The 25,397-nt window shown below is 40.6% G+C and overlaps 1 protein-coding gene across 19 annotated transcripts in view; it reads left to right on the top strand.

The window, feature by feature from the left end:
• The window catches only part of STIM1 (stromal interaction molecule 1), a 192,344-nt gene that overhangs the window by 44,636 nt on the left and 122,311 nt on the right, over nucleotides 1-25,397 (top strand). For 6 of the 19 annotated variants that reach the window (XM_081539280.1, XM_081539267.1, XM_081539266.1 and 3 more), the window contains exon 1: nucleotides 20,833-20,966. The exons of the other annotated variants lie outside the window; for them this stretch is intronic. The gene's annotated coding sequence lies outside the window, so the exon portion shown is untranslated. Of the gene's footprint in view, nucleotides 1-20,832; nucleotides 20,967-25,397 lie in introns of those variants that run through there. 19 annotated transcript variants of the gene reach the window in all.

Genomic DNA, 25,397 nt, shown 5'->3' with positions numbered 1-25,397 from the left:
ATGGAGTTCTGGGTTCCAGTCTCACTTTGCTTTAAGTGAGGTACTTCTACCTTCTCAACCTTGGTTTCCTTATTTAAAGATGCAGAAGTTGTATTAGATTGATTACATTCAATAAATATTTATTAAGCATTTATTGTGATCCAGTCACTGTTCTAGGGTGATGGGAATGTAGTGATGGGAAAGCAGATCCTGCCTCAGGAACTTAATCTAGTAGAGATGATTACATTATGTGAGTATGGAAGTGTGTGTTATAAATTAAGATTTTAATAGTTGAGAGAAGGCAGACATTTGTGTGAGTCACTGTAGTCTAGCAGGCTTCCTGGAGATGATGTGACTTAGTCTCCAAAACTGTAAAGATTTTGTATTGCAGAAGTTCAGGGAGGCATTTGGATGTGCAGGTGACCTGAGTGCAGGTAGGAGTGAATAGCCAGTGCTCAGGTGAAGGTGATATCCTGTACACTCTTAGCTGTGGCATCTCCCATGGGCACTCTGCTGAGGGGGCTTGTTCCTGGGGCAGTTGAAGATAGCACTGCCAGAGAGAACTTGCAGCTAAGGACGGGGGGGGCTGGGCAGAAGCGGATTGTTATTGTGGGTAGGGGGAAAGGATCATAACTGATGAAGTCAGAAGTTAAAATGGTAGGGAACCGGGGAGTTGAAGAACGTGAAATAGGTCAGGGTAACAGTTAATGTCTCAGGCTATGAATGACAGAGGAATTGAAACCTGAAAATGTTTACATATAATTTCTTTCCATGTGCCAAGCACTGTTAGCATTTTTAATGCTAAGCTTATTTAATATTTAATTCTTTTTTCATTATTTAATTCTTAGTAGTATGTCTAAGTGACTTTTCACTTTCATGCACTGGAGAAGGAAATGGCAACCCACTCCAGTGTTCTTGCCTGGAGAATCCCAGGGACGGCAGAGCCTCGTGGGCTGCCGTCTATGGGGTCGCACAGAGTCGGACACGACTGAAGCGACTTAGCAGCAGTAGCAGCAGCACCAGTATGTCTAATCTTTATATTCAATACCAGCTCTAAGAGGGTAGGTACTATTATTTTCCTATTTTAAAGGTGAGAAAATTGAGACCTGGAGAATTTAAATAATTTGCTCAAACTCATATGGTTGATAAATGATGAAGTTAAGATTCATGCTTGGGTGATATTTTTTCCAGTCTGCTTTTTTAAAAAAAAAATCTATTGTTATTTATTATTTATTTGGCTGCATCAGTGTTAGTTGTGGCACATGGGATCTCCCATCTCCGTTGTGGTCTGCAAGATCTTTAGCTGCAGCATGAGAACTCTCAGTTGTGGCATGTGAACTCTTAGTTGAGGCATGTGAGATGTAGTTTCCTGACCAGGGATCAGACCTGAGCCCCCTGCATTGGAAGCGAGGAGTCATAGTCACTGGACCACCAAGGAAGTCCCCGGAGTCCCTGCCCTTAATCTCCATGTTACACAGTTTTAGGCCATCATACATCATACAGCGAGAAGCCACCATACATTTCTGGCTAGTGGGGCAACTTTTTGCAGGTAATGTAGTGTAGGGCAATTTCCTAAGGAAGTGTGGAATTGAAGGCAAGAAAACTCATCACAGTTGTTGTAATAATCATCTCAGTTGCTTTTGCAGGTGTAGAAAGATGGTATTTCACAAATTACTTTCTGAGATGGATCTGGTAGTTCCCGGTGCTACCTCTAATTTCAGCCCATTTTAGAAATTATTTTCCAAATAATTTTAATCTGTAGGAATCTCTCCTATCCTCTGCCTAGTCCAGGCAGAGGGGCACCAGGAATCAGATCAGGAATACCTCTTCTGGAGTCAAGAGTTCAAGCAGCATCTGGAAGCATTTGCAAGAGGGGAAGTTGAACCTATTAAGACTTCCTGTTGACATCAGAGTTTGCTCTCCTGATATGGCGGGGGAGAATCCCCTGTTATAATTGATAGTGGACTTGGTCTTTTTTTTTTTTTTAAGATTTTAATTTATTTATTTGGCTGTTCTGGGTCTTCATTGCTCTGCAGGCTTTCTCTAGTTGCAGTGAGTGAGGGCTACTCTCTAGTCATGATGCAGGGGCTTCTCATTGCCGAGGCTTCTCTTGTGCACCTTCTCTAGGCACACAAGCTTCAGTAGTTGTAGCTCTTGGGCTCTAGAGCACAGTCTCAGTACTTGTGGCTCACGGGCTTAGTTGCTGCATGGCATGTGGGATCTTGCCTGACCAGGAATCAAACCTATGTCTCCTGCATTGGCAGGTGGATTCTTTACCACTGAGCCACCAGGGAAGCCCCCTGATTGCTCATCTTGAGAGACTGGGCAAGTGTGCTGAGGTACAGAGATGTGACATGATCCTTGTCTTTGAGCCATCCACAAATTACTGAGAAGATAACCACATAAGAAAGTATAATTAATATAGTATCACAAGTGCTGTAATAGAGGGACGTAGAAAAACTTACTAAGAGAGAAAGGAAGGAGGGTCTAAATGTTTGGCAAAGAAGTTAGCACAGGCTTCAGAGAGATTCAAGCTGGGTCTTTAAGGATGACCAGAATTATGCCAGGCCTCAGAGAGGGTCCTGGAATGCATTCTATGCATTGTAAATGTGGAAGTGCATTTATATTCAGGGAATGGGGAGTTGTTCATCATGCTGGACTGCTTGGGAGGAAATCTGAATGGTGAAGACCTTAAATCCTATTGGAGTTGAGCTTTCCTGTAGATATTTAAGATGGAGAATGTCATGGTCAGAGTGATGTTTTAGAACATCTCTGATGCCTGTGCTTAGGAGGATTAGAATGGATTGATTAAACCAGAGGCAGGAAAACCAGCCAGAAGACTGTTGCAGTAGCAAATGATGATCCTGGAACCAAGGCAGCAGTCATGGGTGTTGATTTAAATTGTGTGACTAAAGGAAGAAATGTTAGATATCTGGGTATTGTGTGTTCAGTCCTTCAGTCATGTCTGGCTCTTTGTGACCCTATGGACTGTACCCCACCAGGCTCCTCTGTCCATGGGATTCTCCAAACAAAAATAGGGGGTTGGGTTGCCATGCCCTCCTCCAGGGGATCTTCCTGAACCAGGGATTGAACCTGTGTCTCTTACATCTCCTGCATTGGCAGGTGGGTTCTTTACCACTACTGCCACCTGGGAAGCACTGTGATGCTATTAACACATGAAATACAGGTTGGAGAGGCTGGTTTAGGGGAGTTAATGAAAAAGCTGGCTTAAAACTCAACATTCAAAAAACTAAGATCATGGCATCCAGTGTCATCACCTCATGGCAAATAGATGGGGAGACAATGGAAATAGTGACAGACTTTCTTTTCTTGGGCTCCAAAATCACTGCATATGGTGAGTGCAGCCATGAAATTAAAAGACACTTTCCTTGGAAGAAAAGCTATGACAGACATAGACAGCATATTAAAAAATGGAGACATTACTTGCCAACAAAGGTCCATCTAGTCAAAGCTCTGATTTTCCAGTAGTCATGATGAATGTGAGAGTTGGACCATAAAGAAAGCTGAATGCCAAAGAATTGATGCTTTTGAACTGTGGTGTTGGAGAAGACTCTTGAGAGTCCCTTGGACTGCAAGGAGATCAAACCAGTCAATCCTAAAGGAAATCAACCCTGAATATTCATTGGAAGGACTGATGCTGAAGCTGAAACTCCAATACTTTGGCCACCTGATGTGAGGAACTGACTCATTGGAAAAGACCTGGATGCTGGGAAAGACTGAAGGCAGGAGGAGAAGGGGACGACAGAGGATGAGATGGTTGGATGACATCACCGATTTGATGGAGATGAGTTTGAGCAAGCTCTAGGAGTTGGTGAAGGACAGGGAAGCCTGGCGTGCTGCAGTCCATGGGGTTGCAAAGAGTTGGACACAACTGAGCCGACTAAACTGAACTGAACTGAATGTTCATTTTGAGATGGTCATGGGTAACATTCAGGAGAATCCTGGTGGCTCATATGATAAAGAATCTGCCTGCAACGCAGGAGACCCATGTTTGATCCCTGGGTCGGGAAGATCCCCTGGAGAAGGAAATGGCAGCCCACTCCAGTATTTTTGCCTGGAGAATTCCATGGACAGAGGATCCTGGCAGGCTATAGTCCATGGGTTCACAAAGAGTCGGACAGGACTGAGTGACTATCACTCACTCACTTGGGAAGATAGGAGTTTTGGAGTTCCTGAGAGGGGTAGGATTGATCGTAGATATAGGAAGGATGACTTCTAAGTGAAAATGGAAACCAGAGGAACAGATGAAATTGCTTCAGTAAAACCCCAAAAATGGGACTGTAAGGAGGCTGAGGGTAGGCCTCAGGGGAACTCTGATATGTGTAGCCAGAAAAGTTGGGAAAGGCATCTGAGGAGGAGCAGAGAGGTAGGAGAAAGTATGGTCTGGGAAGCCAGGAATGAGAACAGTTTGTAAAAGAAGGTTAATGTTTATTGGAGCTGAGAACAAGTAGGGTGAGCCCTGAATTGGGGTTGCTGGGTCATTGGTGCCTGGGTGAGGGCAGTTTCAGTGAAGGAGTAGAGACAGAAGCTAGATTGCTGTGGCTTAGGGAGTGAATGTGAGGTGAGGATCTAGAGGCAGCAAGCACAGACTTCTCTTTTGAGAAATGTAGTGGTAAGAGAAAGAAGGAAAGAGGGTAATATTTTGAAGAGGAACCAGGGGAGACAGGCTCAGAGATTTTGTTTTATTCAGAGTTGGGGAGTGGAGTGGGGACCTGAGCTGGTATAGGTTGCGGGACAAGACATAGAGGAAGGTGGTCAAGTAAAGGTGCTCTGGCTCTCTGAATGCTCCATATTATTGTGGGATCCCTAAACTATGGTGCTTCGGCTGAAGCCTGCAGTCACTAGAAGGAGTGTAGGGTAGACAAGAGAGACCTTGACATTCATAACAATTAATGATAACACCATGTATTGAGTAACCTCTGTATGCAAGGCGTTTTTCTAGATACATCTAAACAGTAGATCCAATTCTAACAGTCACCACAACTCCCAGAAATTAAGTATTGTTGCCATTTTTCAGAGGTGGAAACAGAGAAGTTGAGCATACAATTAGTGGTGGAGCCAAAGTTTCAGCCCAGGTTTGTGAAACTGCAAGATATGTTCTTTCTGCTCCACAGTACTGTCTTTTCCATTAGTAACTCAATGCTGAGACTCTAAGGAGACCTGGAAGGGAGAGTAGGGATGGATGGGCTGGAGGAACAAAGGTAGGGTTCAGAAAGAAAGTGAAAGTGAAAGTCTCTCAGTCATGTCCAACTCTTTGTGACCCCAATTCTCTAGGCCAGAACACTGGAGCGGGCAGCCTTTCCCTTCTCCAAGAGATCTTCAGTTTTATGGAGTTCCAACCCAGAAATTGAACTGGGGTCTCCTGCATTGCAGGTGAATTCTTTACCCACTGAGCCATCAGGGAAGCCAAGGTTCAGAAGTTGATCCTAACTTGGAGGGAACACGACTTAATCTCTGAATGAAGAAGAAAGATCTTGGTCTGGCCTTGCCCTGCCTTCTTTCTGCTTAGCTAGTGGCTTCAGTGACTGTAGGCTTTCACTCTCATTTTCTCCATCTTTCTGTAACTTCCTACCAGAGCCTCTGAGGTCCCAGCTGCTGCCTGTTATTGATGGTTTATAGAGAAAAAAATTCCACCTCTAAGCCCAAAGGGCTTATCCTTTCCAACAAACTACCTGAGAGGAATTAGTGAGCCATAGAATGGCACTTTCTTTGGCACAGGGCCATCTTCTTCCTGAAGTACTTCTATTTGAAATGAATAATTTTGGATTGGTGGAAGGATCAAAACACTGAAAATTAGAAGACTTGATTTCCAGCCTAAGTGATTGCCCAGGTTACCTTGGGCAAGTCGCCTCCTCCATGTTTATTTACTTGACATAAGGTAGGGACTTTTTACTCAGCCCTGTATCCCACATACCTGGCATATGGCCTGACTGAGGAGGTGTCCTTAGTAAGTTAATTGTGAAGTAAGTTAATTTGCTCCTCTGTTGAATGAGGGAATTGGACCTTTTAATTTCTAAAAGTCATTCAATTCTAAGTGTATAGTTTTATGAAGATTGGTATGCTTTAACTGTAAATTAATAAGTACAGTCACTTATTTAGCATCTGCTTTTTGCCTAGGCACTGTGTGAGGTGCTTTACATATTTATTTTATTTAGATGATTTTTTAAATTTAAAACTTTTGTGTGGTCCTTTAGAAATATTATGGATGCTTGGGCAAAAAGCTCATGAGGACAGTATCTGTGCCTGTTTACTACTGTAACTCTAGTGCTAAGCACAGTCCTGAGCACGTGATGAGTACTCAGTGAATATTTATTGAACAAATGAATGAATGGATGTCATATTATTACAACAGTCCTGTAACATAGCTAATATTAGCACCATCTTACAGATAAGAAAATTGAGGTTCACAAGTCATGGAACTAGTAGGTGGCTAAGATTCAAGCTCAATTCTGTCTAACTCTAAAATTGGTGCCTTTACCACTTAACACCACAATGCCTCCACTTATCTTCTATTTTATTTGAAAATTTGAAAGGAAGGAAGGGAGTAGAGGGCTTGGGGGTGGGGTTAGAGGTTGGGCACTGAAGTTTAAGTATTCGTGGTAAGAGTTGACAAGTATTTCAAGCACTTTAAGAAAACAAAGGGCCTGTAATAGCAGTTACTATTCACTGAGTAATTCATTTATTGAGTAATAAGTAAATGACAATTAAAAACCACTTTAATCATTTTAATTATCATCTGTTAACTGATGACTCTCAAATTTGTGTGTCTATCTCGGATGTTTCCTCTGAGCTTTAGCCTTGCATATCCAATCCCTTAATTGACATTCTGGATGTCTAACTGGCATTTTAATTTAACAAGTTCACACTTATCATTCACTCTTGTCATCAGATCCTATTGGTTCTACTTTTTTTTTTTTTAGGTTTTTTTTTTTTAATTTTTTAAAATAAATTTATTTATTTTAGTTGGGGGCTAATTACTTTACAATATTGTAGTAGTTTTTGCCATACATTGACATGAATCAGCCATGGGTTTACATGTGTTCCCCTTCTTGGACCCCCCTCCCACCTCCCTCCCCATCCCATCCCTCTGGGTCATCCCATTGCCCCAGCCCTGAGCATTTGTCTCATGCATCGAACATGGAATGGTGGTTCTACTTTTAAAACACATCAACAATTAGATACTTTTCAGTGCCTCTGCTCCTACCACCTTAATCCAAGCTACCATTGTCTCTTGCCTGGAGAAATAATAGTCTCTTGATAGGTTTCCTGCTTCTGCCCTTGCCTGCCTACAGTTCAGAGCAGCCAGAGCAATCCTTTCAAATGTAAATCCAGTCATATAGATCAGCATCCTTTAGAGGTTTCCTGTATCTCTTTGAGAACAAGCCAAAGTCCTTAGAGTGACCAGGCTCCAGTTTCCTGGCTTATCCTCCTCTCCACCTTCTTGCCCTGCCCCATTGGCTTCCTCACTCTCTTTTGAGCAAGGCAGGTGTGCTTGTGCCTCCTTGGCATTTGTTCTCCCCTCTTTCCCCTCTGCATTGCCTATTATCTCATTTCCTTCAGATCCTTTGGTCAAATGTCATATTCTCAATGAGGCTTTCTTCAGTCATCCTATTAAAAAATAGCAAACCCTCTCCTATAGCACACCTTAACCTCTATTCTCATTAATTTTTCTCTGTAGCATTTATCATTTTCTAAACATATTTGTTTGTCAGGCCCTTTACTTTGCCCCCTGCTCTCTGTCAGTTCCATAAGAACAGTTATTTTTGTTCATTGCTGAATCCTCAGTGACTGGCACATGACATATGCTTAGTAAATATTTGTTAAATGAAATATTCTGAGCCAGGTACACAGGTAGATGCTTTATATATATTTGTTTAATTTCCTTCACAACAACCCTGCAAAATATTCCCATTTTACAAACAAGGAAAGTTATGTGCCTAGGATTGCATGGCTAGAAAGTTGAAAGCCTAGGTCTGTTCCACTTAAAACATTGCCAAACTCAAATAAAATATTTTGGGAGGATGGAGTCTAAATATTATTTCTTTGCTTCTGAATGGAGTGTTTAAACCATAGGCCTAGAAACCAGAAGAAAGGCAAAGACTGAAGGCCCAAATTGGGCATTGTTCATTCACTCACGTGGAAGCACACTGATACTTCTGATGCTGCTGCAGCTAGAAGCCTAAAACACCTGGAAAAAGGCCTTTGTGTGAGGTCTTCGTGTGCACCACTTGACACACCTTTGGCTTGTATATGCAGAAAATCAGAAGAGTTTTATGATAATTTGGAAAATTTTCTCCCCCACTCCCTGGGAAAGACCTTCTTTCCCTATTTTGGAATAGCCTTAAGGTTATTTTGGGCTGATTGCTTCATATCACTTTTCTTTCCTGAGGTTTAATGTCACTCAGAGTCAGAGTGCAAACCATCTTCAGGGTATCCTGTAGTGTGACTTTCTTTGTGGTGTGGTGACTGAGAAGGCCTAGATCAGAGCTGTTCCCAAAGTAAGATGAGACTGTAGTCAGCTATCTCCAGGGTCAAATGTGTCTGGGTTCACATGCCATCCTAATAGAGGTACATCGTTCTTTCAGAAAGGAGGGTGAAGGAGAAAGGACCAGGAGCCAACCCCTCCGCTGACTGGGAGATAATGTATCTCTCTCCTAAGTCTCAGGTACCAGTAACTTTTCTCCAAAATTCTAAAAAATTGTGGTAAAATACACATAAGATTTACCATCTTAATCATGAAGTGCATAGTTTAGAGGTATTAAATACGTTCATAATGTGGTGCGATTACCACCATCACCATCCCTATAGCTCTTTTCTTCTTGTAAAACAAAAACTCTGTACACATTGAAACAGTAACTCCCCATTCCCGCTTCTCCCCAGGCCCGCAACCACCATTCTGCTTCCCATTTCTGATTTTGACTATGTACTTTGAGACCTACATATCAATAACTTTAGAGTGAAACCTAGTGAAGCTCTGGGCTTATAGGAGGCCCAGACAGAGGGAGCAGAAGTGGATTATTCAGGGTAAAGTTCTTCTTAGTAATATGATAGAAATAGAAGAGGAGGAGGTAGAGAAACATCATCCTGTGGTATGATATGAGCAGTGACGTATCCAGAGAACAGTGAAGAGCAAAGTGTGGCTCAGAGTGGTCCCCAGGGTAAAATAAGACTGAGAGCAGAGCTGTTCCCAGAAAGTAATGAAAATAGGATGAGAACTTTCCCCAGGGTAGGATAAGCAGAGGGGGGAAAGTGTATGGGGGTGATAATACCATTACCAGGGTGAGAGAAAGAAAAGAGCATGTGGGAGCAGTTCCAAGTTGCAAGGGAAACATAATGAGAGGAAAGGATTTTAGGCAACATGTTTAGATTAGGGAGGGAACAAGCAGATGCCAGGTTGTGGAGAGCTTTGTATGTCACATTCAGGATTTGAAACTGTTCCTTGGGCAAAGCAGAGCCGCTGAAAAGTTAAATAAGAGATAGGGTGAAATTTGCTTCTGGTCAATATGGCCTGTGTTCCCAGTGGAGGTCAGGTCAGGAAAGGCTAGAAGAGAGGATGGCAGCCGTGGGACTCCAGGCAGGAGTGGGTAGAGCCTGACCTCAGTGAAATCACAGAGGCTTTCCTGGACCTCATCCAAAACTAAGAACTTCAGTGGCTGCACAACTTTGAGAATATACTGGAATGTACTATATGCCACTGAACTGTTCATTTAAAAACAGTTACTGTTACAAAACTAAGAACCTCATCCTGCTTCAGTCTTTGTAGGACTTGGCCTGACGTTCTATGACTGATTTTTTTCTGTAAGAGTTTGGCATGTTGGTGGTGGTCCTGGGGAGTCCAGGTTGGAACTAGGCATAACAGGAGGGATGTGAGTCCAATCCATGATCTCTCTTTCTCTTTTGATTTATTTTTGGCTGTGCTGGGTCTTCACTGCTGCTGTGCGGGCTTTTCTCTAGTTGCAGCGACTGGGGGCTGCTCTTCCTCATGGTGTGAGGTCTTCTCATTGCAGCTGCTTCTCTTGTTGTGGAGCACAGGCTCTAGGCTCACAGGCTTCAATAGTTTCAGCGTGTGGGCTTAATAGTCCTGGTTCCTGGGCTCTTAATAGTTGTGGCACCAGGCTTAATTGTTCCTCCGCATGTGGGATCTTCCTGGATCTGGGAATGATCCCGTGTCTCCTGCAATGGCAGGCAGATTCTTTACTGCTGAGACACCGAGGAAGCCCCATGTTCTCTTTTTGTCCATCCTTCCTACTGGCTGCCATAGTCATCTGTCTTTTTTTTTTTTTTTAACTTTAAAAACAAATTTACTTACCTATTTGGCTGCGCTGGGTATTTCTTGTGTCATGCGAAGTCTTCATTGCAGCTTGTGGGATCTAGTTCCCTCACCAGAGATCGAACCCAGGCAGTTCCCATAGTCATGTTTCTAACAAATTAATCTAACCCCTGCCTTTCTCTGCTAAGAAATCTCTGTTGCTTTCCCATTCTCTGCATATTATAAAATCCAACCTTTGATGGAATCTAGTTTCATGCCATTCCGTGATATGACTCCTGTGTATTTTCTTGTAAGTATCTTGCTTGTTTTTATTCATGCTTTACTCATTCATCTTGCTTGAATATCTTCCTGCCGTTTCTATCTGGTAAACTCACCCTTCTATACTATCCTCCAGTATTACCACTTTTTTGAAGCCTTCTCTGTTCTCCCACCCATAGACAGACAGTCCCTTCCAATGTTATTCTTCCATTAAGTTGTATATTTCTCTCTGTTAATTATCTCACTGCTTTGTCATTGCTTTGTATGTGATTGCCACATAGATTGGGAGTTTTTCAAAGACAGGTGCCCTACAGGTTTTTTTCTGTACTCCTGTGGCAGTACTGCCCAGAGACAGCTCTCACTGTTTCTTTCTTTCTTTTTTTTATAAAGAAGTGTTTATTTCTAGACCATAGAAATTGTTGGCCTTGCCTTGCTGCTTAGCTCTAATTTCTCCTTCCCAGGTGATTGCCTGAGTTATTTCATGTACTTTCAATGCATTTATTGAGGTGAAAGTCACATAACACAAAATTAATCATTTTAAATTAAGTGATTCAGTGCCATTTGGTGCTTTTACAGTGTTGTATACTTCCACCACCTCTGTCTAGTTCTGAAACAGTTCCATTACTCCACAGTAAAACACCTCACCAGTTAGCAGTTTCTCCTCATTTCTCCCCCCACCTCCGCCCCCTGGCAGCCGTGAATCTTCATTTTTGCCTCGATGGGGTTACCTATTCTGGAGGTTTTGTACAGAGTCATACGATATGTGGCCTTTCATGTCTGGCTTCTTAGCGTGCATGTGTACTCAATCAGTCACTCAATTGTGTCCGACTCTTTGTGACCTCATGGACTGTCGCCCACCAGGCTCCTCTGTCCATGAGATTTCCCAGGCAAGAATACTGGAGTGGGTTGCCATTTCCTTTTCCAGGGGATCGTCCCGACCCAGGGATCTAACCACGTCTCTTGCGTCTCCTGCACTGGCAGGTGGATTCTTTACCACTGCGCCACCTGGGAAGCCCCCTGGCTTCTTTAACTTAGCATAAAATTTTGTAGCATGGGTCAGCACATCATTCTTTTTGTTTTCTTTTTAAAGTTTTTTGTTATGTTGTGGTAAAATATATAGCGTACAATTAGCGATTTTAACCATTTTTAAGTGTATAACTCTTTGGCAATAATTACATTCACACTGTTGTGCAACCATCACCACGATCTATTTGCAAAACTTTTTCATCATCCCAGACAGAAACTCTTTACCCATTAAGCAATAACTCCCCATTTTCCCTTCTTCCTAGATATTGTTAGATTCTGATCTACTTTCTGTCTCCATGAATTTGTCTATTCCAGATATTTCATATAAGTGGAATCACAATTTATATCCTTTTGTGTCTGGCTTTATTTCCTTAAGAATAATGTTTATAAGGTTCTTCCATGTTGTAGTATGTACCAGAACAGTTTGTTCCTTTATATGGCTGGAAAATGCCACAACTTGTCTATCCATCCATCTGGTGATGGACACTTTGGTTGTTTCCACTTTTTGGCTATTGTGAATAGTGCTGCTGTGGACGTGTGTGTACATGTACTTGTATGAGTACCAGTTTTCAACTCTTCTGGCTATATACCTTGGAGTAGAATTGTGGGGTTATATGGTAATATATGTTTAACTTCTTGAGAGACTGCCAAAACTGTTTTCCATAGCAACTACACCATTTCACATTCCTATCAGCAAATATAAGGGTTCCATTTCTTTATATCTTTGCCAACACTTGCTATTTTTCGGTTTGTTTGTTTTAATTATAGCTATCTTAGTGGATGTGAAGTGACATTTTATTGTGGTTTTCATTTGCATTTCCCTAATACTAATGAAAGTTGAGCATCTTTTCATGTATTTGTTGGCTGTGTATATCTCTTCTTTGGAGCAGTGTCTGTTCAGGTCCTTTATTTGTTTAAAATTAGGTTGTCTGTCTTTTTGTGGTTGAATTGTTGGAATTGTTTTTATATTCTGGATACTAGACCCTTATCAAATATATAGTGTGTAAATATTCCTTCCCCTTCTGTAGATTGATTTTTCACTTTCTTAATAATGTTCTTTGATGCACTGTAGTTTTTAATTTTTATGGAGTCATATTTATCTATTTTTTCTTTTGTTGCTCATGCTTTTTGTATCATATCTAAGAATCCAGTGCCAAGTCTAAGGCAGTGAAGATTATTCCTGTTTTCCTGTTTTCTTCTGAGAGTTTTATGGGTTTAGCTCTTGGGTTGTTGATCCACTTTGAATTAGTTTTTGCATATAGTATAAGCCTAATGTACTTTTAAACTCTGAATGTATGCTGTTGGGGTTTTTCTAGTCAGTTATGATTTTTGAATCTTCAGATTCCAGTAGTTACAGAAGTTGTATTAGTTGCTGTTATCTGAATTGCAGCTTCTCTTATCATAGGTATAACTTAGGAGTCATTTCTTCCTCCTTAGATAAGGTCTATCTGCTGCTGCTAAGTCGCTTCAGTCCTGTCCGACTCTTGCCACCCCATAGACGGCAGCCCACAAGGCTGCACTGTCCCTGGGGTTCTCTAGGCAAGTGTACTGGAGTGGGTTGCCATTTCCTTCTCCAGTGCATGAAAGGGAAAAGTGAAAGTGAAGTCGCTCAGTCGTGTCCGACTCTTAGTGACCCCATGGGCTGCAGCCTCCCAGGCTCCTCCGTCCATGGGATTTTCCAGGCAGGAGGACTGGAGTGGGGTGCCATTGCCTTCTCTACTGATGCGCATTTGATAGTTGTAGGGCTACTTTGAGAGTAAGGCTACTGACTTTGTGTTGCCAGTCAGTTGTGTGACACACCCTTATGTGCGGACAGTGGGATGCTGTGCTATGAGCTTGTCTGTATCTCAGGGTATGTGGAAAGCAGCAGGGTGAGGCCTTATTGAAACAAAGCAAAGTTGGCAGGGGTCAGGGGAACAATGCTGTCAGGTGGCAAGTCTGTGCTGAGCCTGGTCAGGTTCCCAGCCTTGTGCATGACTTGCTGAGAACTATGCAAAGCAGTAATGAGGAGTAAAAAGGTATAATTTGGAGACAGAAGCCTTGATTTCAAATTCGATGACTGCAGGTTAGTCACTTCTCTCTGGGCCTCAGTGTCTTCAAGGTGAATGCCGACCTCACAGGGTGTTTTTGTTTTTGGAGACCAGGTAAGGTTATCAATGGAAACTGTAAAATCCTATGTAATTTTAGGAATGTAATGTGGAATTAAGGAGAAGACTAAGTCTACCAGGAGCATTTTTTTTTGTTTTTCTTTTTTTAAAAATTCTTTTCCCAACTGTGATTTATAGTAAAGGTTTGAGGTTTATTGACCAAATGGAGGTTTTTCAATATTTTTTTGCAAATAATTTTAAATTTGTTGTGACTCTTTTGCAAATGACTTATAAGAGGGACTTAAGACTGAAGTAACTAAAAAGCCATTTACTTTTATACATAGTAAGATCCAGGGACTTGAATGATGTCATTTGGACCTAATCTCTCTCCTGTTGGCTTCAGTTTTCTTTGTTTTGGTCTTAGGCAGGCTCCACCCAAGGCAAAGATAGTTATCAGCCTTGGGTATGTAATCTACCAGCTAAGCAACCACTTTTGGAAAGATAATACCTCTTTCCTGATGGTGCTGGCAGTCCTAGGTGTGATTTTGGCTTGAGTCACTTGCCCACTCTAAAGTATTATTGTGGCTAGAAGAATGCTGGACTTTCATTAGCCAACAGTTATATTATACTCATGGAGCCCAGGGATCAGGGTCAGCTCCTCTGGAGTCATGTGGACTGAGAGCAGGGGAGGGATGGTTCCCTCAGGGAAGATCAAGGTGCATGTACTTACAGAGGGTTTGGGAGGTGGGGAGGTAGTTAAATCAGCAAAGTTCACAGATATCTGCTTCATAATTGAGCCATTAAATTTTTCTTTTTAAAGCATGCTTTTAATGTTTAAAACTCCACAAAGTAGAGCTGCTCTGCTTGAAGAAGTTGATCATGTCGAGATACCTTAGTGGGAGGAGGGATCTGCAGAGCATAATTTGAAAACTGCTAGACAATTTGTCCAACAAATACTTGTTTGAGATGTGATATTTTCTGAATCCTTTCTTCCTGTCTTTCTGACTTTTTGTAGAAGAGATTGTATTTTCCTTCAAATCTGGGAGAGTAGAGACTTCCCTGGTGGTTCAGTGATAAAGAATACGCCTGCCAATGCAGGAGACACGAGTTCCATCCCTGATCCAGGAAGATACCACATGCTGTGGGGCAACTAAGCCAATGCGCCAGAACTACTGAGCCCACACTCTCTAGAGCCCGAGTGCTGCAACAAGAGAAGCCAGTGCACTGCAACTAGAGTGTAGCTCCCGCTCGCCACAACTAGAGAAAGCCCACATACAGCAGTGAAGACCCAGAGCAGCCAAAAAAAAAATTAAATTAAAAAGAAAATCTGAGAGAGTGAGGTTAGTAGCAGAGCCAGTCACTGCTGGGGGTTGAAGATGCCAAGGACCTTGCTTAACCTGGACACCAAACTGTGCTTTTTTGTTTTTTTAAGCCACGAGCCTTTCAAATGTGAATAGAGACTCCTAGGAAACGGGAGGAAGTGGCTTCACAATGTATTGGTTAATGTGAGTGATGAAATATATTTGTATCCTCAGCATTTTGCAAGGGCTCAGGGCGCTAGAATGTATGGAGCCATGAGCTGGATTCTGTATCATAAATTAAGTGAGGGTGAAAGCAGCCCTCATCCACCAGCCAGGTGATCAGGCAGCCAACAACTGACTTTTTTTAATGTGCTAAAATTCATATAACATAAAATTTGCCATTCTAAAGTATGTAATTCAGTGGTTTTAAACAATTTTGTGCAGCACCTCACTATGTAATTCCAGAACACTTTCATCATCCCTATTAAACAGTCACTCCTTATTCTTTAGTCCCTGACAACCACTAATCTACTTCCCACCTCTGTGGATTTGCCTGTTCTAGACATTTCATGTAAATGGAATCATGTCTAGCTTCACTTAGTGTAATGTTAGCATGTATTTACTTAATTATTTTCTTATGATACTTTTTAGAAGTAGAATTATCCCACAGACCTATCCTCAAACGTATAATTGGGATGGACGTACTCAACAGTTGGAGTAGCACCCACATCAGATCCTTGACCTGTCAAATAAGAGCTAAGTGGAGAAGGCCAAGTGGAAGCTTTTGAAACTGTTGCTTTCTCCTCTGGCCAAGATGATGAATCAAAAGCAATATTATATTCTATGAGGGTTGATGGAGATTAGTGCTACCATTAAGGATCTAACGAATACAGGGGTGTTAGTCTCTCTTATTAATTGGTCACGGGAAAAGGGAGCTCAAAGGTTGTCTGTCCCCTGACTGGGCTTTTCTCCAGAGAGAGAAGACTGGAGAGCGATCTTCAGACACCTCATGAAGGGACTGGTGCTTCATTTTTAACTTGGTTACTTAGCTTTTTGATGGTGGCCTCTGGCTAGAGGGTTGGGACTTTGCTGGCAGCACTTGCTGTCTACGGGATTGCTAGCTTGGTTCCTGTGGGCTGGGCTCACCAGTTGTGTTCCAACCAATCCCTTGCTGTTAGGCCTGGGCCATTTTTTAATCGTTGCACAATATCAAGATGGTATAGTAAGAAGATCTTCTTGCCAACAAGGAATAAAAATCTTAGAGCTCTACAGAGGAATCCACCCAGGCGACTCTAGGGGTGGCGTGGCTGCCTTGGAATACGTTTAAGGGATCCAGGCAGGAGATGTTCATTGACATATGTGGAGGACTGGGCTTAAGGAAGTTGTAACTTTGTAGAACAGTGGAGTTTCTAGTGAGGTGGCTTACCTCATTGGAGAAACCTCCCTCCTGACCTCATCTGATCAAGGCCAGCCTCTGAGCGTGCTGAAATCTTCTTGCCTTTTAATCGTGAAAGATTTGGCAAACCAGGATCTGCTCTCCATAGGTTGTCTTGAACTTGAACTGACAGCTTTTAAGAAATAGATATTGTTTTCCAAGGTGATGGAAAGAAATTTATAACTTCTTCCAGAATTCCTTGTGAATTCTGTAATGCCTGTGCTTCCAGCAGTTTAGAACCAATGTCATAGTAGCAGATAATTATTTATTTGAGGAAGGAGCTAAACTTTTAGCTGTATATTAATCATTATTCCCCTGAGGGAAAAACCACAGGGGCACCTTTAGGCATATTTCAAACACCCAAGTTTCTATGCTTTTAAAGTGAGGGCATAGTCTTTAAGTGTGCCTTAAAGATACAAGCCTATCTGATAGTCTGAATTAGTTCCTACAGTTTTGGGAAAGATTCTGCTGGAAATACTGAATCATTTATCCTTCCTCCCTACATACATAATCCTCAGCTACTTTCTCAAATATCACCCTGTCTCCAGATGGTTTCTGCTTTTTAATTGCAGATTTAAATACTTACATCTTAGCTCATCTATTATACAGAGCTGTTATTTATTAGTAGAGCATATCGTCATCTTTAAATTTTTAACACAAAGACTTACCTACTATGTTTATAAGATATAGCACTGTTGCAGTTGGATTTAAACACCATTTTATAGCAATTACCTCAGTGCCACCTAGATATTCAGTACTTACTGATTTACTTCCCCCCCCTTTGGAAAATTTCCAATTTTCTGAAGATTTGTTCATTTCTTTTGTTACATTTCCCTTTCTTCTATGTAATTTTCCTTCCCTGAATCATGGTTGTTATTTGGTCACCTTTAGGCACCTGGTAGGCTACAGTCCATGGGGTCGCTGAGAGTCGGACACCGCTGAGCGACTTCACTTTCACTTTTCACTTTCACGCATTGGAGAAGGAAATGGCAACCCACTCCAGTGTTCTTGCCTGGAGAATCCCAGGGACGGAGGAGCCTGGTGGGCTTCCGTCTATGGGGTCGCACAGAGTCGGCCATGACTGAAGCGACTTAGCAGTAGCAGCAGCAGCAGTCTCTGTTATGTCTACATTTAATTAATTAGTCTGCCCTCTTTGCAAAACTGGATGGATTCTGGAGACCCTCGACTTTAGCAAGTTTCATTTAGTAGCCTCAATTATGACTGTTGGATAAATATGGTATCTTTGCTAGAGCAGATGAATTTGGTATGTGGGTATTGATTTGGTGAATGTGTTCTTTTCTATCTTAGTTGGAAAAAAGACCAAAAACCGTTTGTATTCACGTGGTACAGATATCATTACACCTTCATAGTTTTGCTGGAGGCTATGTAAACATTTCCAAACTTTTACTTTTTTCATAATGTAGTCAGAAGAGACTTGGACCATTTGGCCATCTCAGAGAACATCACTTTGATCTATTACTTTGACAACATCATGCTAATCACACAGCATGCGTAAGAGGAGATTAGCACACAGAGGCCTTGGTAAGATACCTGTCCTCCACAGTGGGTAAATGGGTACTGCCACATTCTTTGCCAAAGTTAGTGTATTTGGTTTTTAAATATGTCCACAGATTGTTTAATACTCCTCCCATCAAGAAGTAGAACCTAATTCTTCTCCTTTAACTCAGCTAGACCCAAGTAACTCAGTTCTAACAAATAGAATAAGGTGAAAGTGATGGTGTATGAACAACAAAAGAACAACAAAAAGAGTCCAAAATGCAATATTGGGTGCAATATCAAAAACAACAGAATGATCTCTGTTCTTTCCCAAGGCAAGCCATTCACTATCACAGTAATCCAAGTTTGTGCCCCAACCAGTAATGCTGAAGAAGCTTAAGTTGAATGGTTCTATGAAGACCTACAAGACCTTCTAGAACTAGCACCCAAAAAAGATGACCTTTTCATCATAGAGGACTGGAATGCAAAAGCAGGAAGTCAAGAGATAACTGGAATAACAGGCAAATTTGGCCTTGCAGAACAAAATGAAGCAGGGCAAAGGCTAACAGAGTTTTGCCAAGAGAACACACTGGTCATAGCAAACACCGTCTTCCAACAACAAAAGAGAAGACTCTACACATGAATTTCACCAGATGGTCAATACTGACATCAGATTGATTATATTCTTTGCAATCGAAGATGGAGAAGCTCTGTACAGTCAGCAAAAACAAGACCTGGCACTGACTGTGTCTCAGATCATGGACTCTTTATTGCCAAATTCAGGTTTAAGTTGAAGAAAGTAGGGAAAACCACTCGTCCATTCAGGTATGACCTAACTCAAATCCCTTACGATTATACAGTGGAAGTGACAAATAGATTCAAGGGATTAGATCTGATAGAGTGCCTGAAGAACTATAGACGGAGGTTCATGACATTGTACAGGAGGCAGTGATCAAGACCATCCCCAAGAAAAAGAAATACAAAAAGGCAAAATGGTTGTCTGACAAGGCCTTACAAGTAGCTGAGAAAAGAAGAGATGCTAAAGGCAAAGGAGAAAAGGACATATATACCCATTTGAATGTAGAGTTCCAGAGAATAGCAAGGAGAGAAAAGAAAGCCTTCCTCAGTGATCAATGCAAGGAAATAGAGGAAAATAATAGAATGGGAAGACTAGAGATCTCTTCAAGAAAATTAGAAATACCAAGGGAACATTTCATGCAAAGATGGGCACAAAAAAGGACAGAAATGCTATGGGCCTAACAGAAGCAGAAGATATTAAGAAGAGGTGGCAAGAATACACAGAAGAACTATACAAAAAAGATTTTAATGACCCAGATAACCACAATGGTGTGATCACTCAACTAGAGCCAGACATCCTAGAATGCGAAGTCAAGTAGGCCTTAGGAAGCATCACTATGAACAAAGCTAGTAGAGGTGATGGAATTCCAGTTGAGCTATTTCAAATCCTAAAAGATGATGCTGTGAAAGTGCTGCACTCAATATGTCAGCAAATATGGGAAACTCAGCAGTGGCCACAGGACTGGAAAGGTCATTTTTCATTCCAATCCCTAAGAAAGGCAATGCCAAAGAATGTTCAAACTACCGCACAGTTGCACTCACCTCACATGCTAGCAAAGTAATGCTCAAAATTCTCCAAGCCAGGCTTCAGCAATATGTGAACCATGAACTTCCAGATGTTCAAGCTGGATATAGAAAAGGCAGAGGAACAAGAGATCAATTGCCAACATTCACTGGATCATTGAAAAAGCAAGAGAATACCAGAAAAGCATCTACTTCTGCTTTATTGATTATACCAAAACCTTTGACTGTGTAGATCACAACAAACTGTGGAAAATTCTGAAAGAGATGGGAATACCAGACCACCTGACCTGCCTCCTGAGAAATCTGTATGCAGGTCAGGAAGCAACAGTTAGAACTGGACATGGAACAACAGACTGCTTCCAAATCGGGAAAGAAGTACTTTAAGGCTGTATATTGTCACCCTGCTTATTTAACTTATATGTAGAGTACATCATGTGAAATACTGGGCTGGATGAAGCACAAGCTGGAATCAAGATTGCCAGAAGAAATATCAATAACCTCAGATATGCAGATGACACCACCCTTATGGCAGAAACTGAAGAAGAACTAAGGAGCCTCTTGATGAAAGTGAAAGAGGAGAGTGAAAAAGCTGGCTTAAAACTTAACATTCAAAAAATGAAAATCATGGCATCTGGTCCCATCACTTCATGGCAAATAGATGGGGAAACAGTGAAAACAGAGACTTTATTTTTGGGGGTTCCAAAATCACTGCAGATGGTGATGGCAGCCATGAAATTAAAAGATGCTTGCTCCTTGAAAGAAAAGTTATGACCAACCTAGACAGCATATTAAAAAGCAGAGACATTACTTTGCTGACAAAGGTCCGCCTAGTCAAAGCTATGGTTTGTTCCAGTAGTCATGTATGGATGTGAGAGTTGGACCATAAAGGAAGCTGAGTGCTGAAGAATTGATGCTTTTGAACTGTGGTGTTGGAGAAGACTCTTGTCAGAGTCCCTTGGACTGCAAGGAGATCCAACCAGTCCATCCTAAAGGATTTCCTGAAGGAAATCAGTCCTGAATATTCATTGGAAGGGCTGATGTTGAAACTGAAACTCCAATACTTTGGCCATCTGATGCGAAGAACTGACTCTTTGGAAAAGACCCTAATGCTGGGAAAGATTGAAGGCAGGAGGAGAAGGGGATGACAGAGGATTGGATGGTTGGATGGCATTGCTGACTTGATGGACGTGAGTTTGAGCAAGCCCTGGGAGTTGGTGATGGACAGGGAAGCCTGGCATGCTGTAGTCCATGGGATTATAAAGAGGTGGACATGACTGAACAACTGAACTGAACTGAACTGAACTGATGTTGTATGACTTCAATGACTAGGTCATAAAAGGTGCTACCATTTGTCTCAGTGTCTCTTGGATCACTCACTCTGGTAGAAGCCCACTCATGTATTGTGAGCACACTGAGGCAGGCTATGGAACTCCCCACATGGAGAAGAACTGAGGCTTCCTGACCACACCCAGCACTGACTTGCTAGGAGTGTGAGTGAGCCATCGTTTTCTTTTTTTTTTAATTTTTATTGGAGTATAGTTGATTTGCAATGTTGTGTTAATTTCTGCTGTACAGCAAAGTGAATCGGTTATATGTATACCCCTCTTCTTTTAAGATTCTTTCCTCATATAGGTCATTATAGAGTATTGAGTAGAGTTCCCTGTGGTATACAGTAGGTCTGTATTTGTTATCTATTTTACATGTAGTAGTGTGTATATGTAAGTCCTGATCTCCCAATATTTCCCTCACTCCCACTTATCCCCTGGTAAGCATAAGTTTGTTTTCTACATCTGTGATTCTATTTCTGTTCTGTAAATAAATTCATTTGTATCATTTTTTTTAGATTCCACATATAAACAATATCACATATTTGTCTTTCACTTCACTTAGTATGATAATCCCTAGGTCCTTCCACATTGCTGCAAATGGCATTATTTCATTCTTTTTTATGACTGAGTAATATTCCACCATATATATGTATTGTATCTTCTTTATCCATTCCTCTATTGATGAACATTTAGGTTGCTTCCGTGTCTTGGCTATTGTAAACAGTGCTGCAATGAGTATTGGGGGGTACATGTATCCTTTAGGATTATGGTTTTCTCTGGATATTTGCCCAGGAGTGAGATTGCTGGATTATATGTAGTTCTATTTTTAAGTTTTTTAAGGAACCTCCATACTTTACTCCATAGCGGTTGTACCAGTTTATATTCCCATGACCAGTGTAGGAGGATTCCTTTTGCTCCACACCCTCTCCAGCATTTCTTGTTTGTAGACTTTTTGACAATGACCATTCTGACCAGTGTGAGGTAATACCTCACTGTAGTTTTGAGTTGCATTTTTCTTATATTTAGTGGTGTTGAGCATCTTTTCATGTGCTTTTTAGCCATCTATATGTCTTCTTTGGAAAAATATTAATTTTGGTCCACCCATTTTTTGATTGGGTTGTTTGTTTTTTTGACATAGAGCTGTATGAGCTGTTTGTATGTTTTGGAGATTAATCCCTTGTGGGTTGCATCATTTGCAAATATTTTCTCTCATTCTGTGGATTGTCTTTTCATTTTGTTTATAGTTTCCTTTGCTGTGCAGTAGCTTTTAACTAGATTCCATTTGTTTATTTTTGTTTTTATTTCCATTACTGTGGGAGGTGGATCCAAAATTATATTGCTGCTATTTATGTCAAAGAGTGTTCTGCCTATGTTTTCCTCTGAGAGTTTTATAGTGTTTAGCCTTACATTTAGGTTTTTGATCCATTTTGAGTTTGTTTTTGTGTATGTTGTTAGAGAGTGTTCTAATTTCTTTCTTTCTTTCTTTCTTTTTTTTAATGTGTAGCTGTCCAGTTTTCCCAGCACCACTTACTGAAGAGACTTTTTCTCCATTGTATATTCTTGCTTCATTTGTAATGGATTAGTTGACCATAGGTGTGTAGGTTTATCTCTGGGCTTTCTATCTTGTACCATTGATCTGTATTTCTATTTTTGTGCCAGTACCATACTGTTTTGATTACTGTAGCTTTGTAGTATAGTCTGATATCAGGGTGTCTGATTCCTCCAACTCTGTTTTTCTTTCTCAGAATTGCTTTGGCTATTTGGGGGTCTCTTGTGCTTCCATATAAATTTTAGAATTTTTTTGTTCTAGTTCTATGAAAAATGCCATTGGTAATTTGATAGGGATTGCATTGAATCTGTAGATTGCTTTGAGTAGTATAGTCACTTTAACAGTATTGATTCTTCCAACTCAAGAACATAGTATATCCTTCCATCTATTTGTGTCATCTCCAATTTCTTTCATTAGCTTCTTACAGTTTTTAGAATAGAGGTCTTTTTTCTCCTTAGGTAGGTTTATTCTTAGATATTTTATTCTTTTTGATGGGATGATAAATGGGGTTGTTTCCTTGATTTCTCTTTCTGATCTTTCATTGTTAATGTATCAGAAGGCAAGAGATTTCTGTGTATTAATTCTGTATCCTGCAACTTTACCAAATTCATTGATTTGGATTTTTTAAATTTCCTCTTCTTCTCTGATTGCTGTGGTTAGGACTTCCAAAACTATGTTGAATAAAAGAGATGACAGTGGGCATCCTTGCGTTTTTCCTGATCTTAGAGGGATTGCTTTCAATTTTTCACTGCTGAGAATAATGTTAGCTGTGAGTTTATCATATCTGGCATTTTATTATGTTGAGATAAGTTCCCTCTTATTCCCACTTTTTGGAAAGCTTTGATCATAAATGGGTGTTGAATTTTGTCAAAAGCTTTTGCTGCATCTATTGAGATGATCATATGGTTTTTATTCTTCAGTTTGTTAATGTGGTGGTGTATCATATAGATTGAGTTGCAAATATTGAATAATTGTTGCATTCCTGGCTGAATCCTACTTGATCACAGTGGATGATCCTTTTAATGTATAGTTGGATTTGGTTTGTTAGTATTTTGTTGAGTATTTTTACATCTATGTTCATCAGTAATATTGACCTGTAATTTTCCTTTTTTTGTGGAGTGAGCCATCTTGGAAGCAGATCCTCCAGCTGCAGTCAAGTCTTTTTTTTTTTAATTAAATTAATTAGTTATTATTATTTTGGGGGCTGTGCTGGGTCTTTGTTGCTACATGGGCTTTTCTCTAGTTGCAGCAAGCAGGGACTACTCTTTAGTTACGGTGCGTGGGCTTCTCACTGTGGTAGTTTCTCTTGTTGTGGAGCACGGGCCCTAGGGCATGACTACTTCAGTAGCTGTGACATATGGGCTCAGTAGTTGTGGCTCCTGAGCTCTAGAGCAAAGGCTCAGTAGTTGCTCAATGGCATGTAGGATCTTCCTGGATCAGGGAATGAACCTCTATCTCCTGCATTGGCAGGCAGATTCTTTACCAATAGGCCAGCAGGGAAGTCCCCCAATCAGGTCTTTAGTGGCTATAGTCCTTTATGAATTCTTGTGTGAGACCTGAGCCAGAACCACCCAGTTAAACCATTCTCTCTGTCCCTGACTCTCAGAAATAGTGTGAGTAATAAATGTTTATTGTTTTAAGCAACTTAATTTTAGGGCATTTGTTATATAACAGGAGACACTAATACACAGTCCCACAAGCTATATGTGAGAGTTCTCATTGTTTGACATCCTTTTCAACATCTAGGATTTCCCTATTTTTTTCATTTTAGCCATTCTGGTTAGTGTATAGTATTCTCATATTGTGGTTTTAATTTGTGTTTCCCCAATGATTAATGAATTTTCTTTTATGTATATCTATCTACATATGTGGTGCTTCCCAGGTGGCACAGTGGTAAAGAATCCACCTGCCAATGCAGGAGATGTGGGTTCGATCTCTGGGTCAGGATGATCCCCTGTAGTAGACAGTGGCAACCCACTCCAGTATCCTTGCCTGGAAAATTCCATGGGCCAAGGAGCCTGGCAGGCTACATACAGTCCATGGGGTCACAGTGTGTCAGACATGACTGAGTGACTGATCACACACGCCTGCATATACATATGTATATGTATTTGATGTCTTTTTGATGCTGTAGTAAATGGAACTACTAAATTTTAAAGGTCTTTTTCTGAAAATGAAATAAATCATTTTAAGGAAATCTCTTAGCACTCAGCACTTTCCTCTTTGTTGTATCTTTGCTACAATAGCTTCCTTATAGATGATTCTGAAAAAAAATTTTGTGTGAGTGTTGTTTCTTTAATCTCACCTAGAATTCCTTTAAATTAACAGTTATATCAGATGCGTTATCAGTGGTTACACTTATTTTCAAAAAAACTTTATTTTTATTTATTATTTTTAAAATAAAACTGTTTTATAAAAGAATTCTTATACTACAGAGGTTATTTTTTCTTGTGTATTTTTCCTTTAGTGGCTCTTCAAAGGCAATTCCTTTTGAATTTCACTGTTTAACAGAATGTAGCAGATATGTTTAATTGGAACATGAAGGAAAATTCATATTTTACTGTATAGCAATTTCCCGTGCATCATAGTTTGTAATTTTGTTTTTAATCTTAAGAAATGTTTGTTCAAATTACATTTGCTGGCAAATGAATGAAGTTTAAAAAAGATTGCTTTTCATGTCCTATTTAATCCTATTTTTCACTGCAGCAAGAAGGAAATAGTGTTTCACCAGTGATCTGTGCCTTGTAGTTTTCACAGTTAAGTGAAAAGCCTATATAGAAACTTCTTAACTGAATTGAGTGTCTCTAGACTTTAAACATCACAGAATATTTATAGAAGTTTATCTTTAGATTTAATTTTTAAATGTATTTTTAATCACAATAGCTTTATTTCATCTTTATTTAATACAAGGATTGGCAAACTGCACTTGCTTCTATAAATAAAGCCATATTCACTTGTATATTATCTATGACTACCTTTGCACTATAATGGCAGAATTATTTAGTCACAATAGAATAGAGGAGATATGGCCTGTGAGCCTAACA

The sequence above is a fragment of the Giraffa tippelskirchi genome, chromosome 11 (assembly GCF_054371585.1).
Source record: "Giraffa tippelskirchi isolate mGirTip1 chromosome 11, T2T-mGirTip1v1.2.pri, whole genome shotgun sequence".
Taxonomy (NCBI): domain Eukaryota; kingdom Metazoa; phylum Chordata; class Mammalia; order Artiodactyla; family Giraffidae; genus Giraffa; species Giraffa tippelskirchi.
The sequence above is the reverse complement of the archived record's forward strand: the minus strand, read 5'-3'. Positions and strand labels throughout refer to the sequence as shown.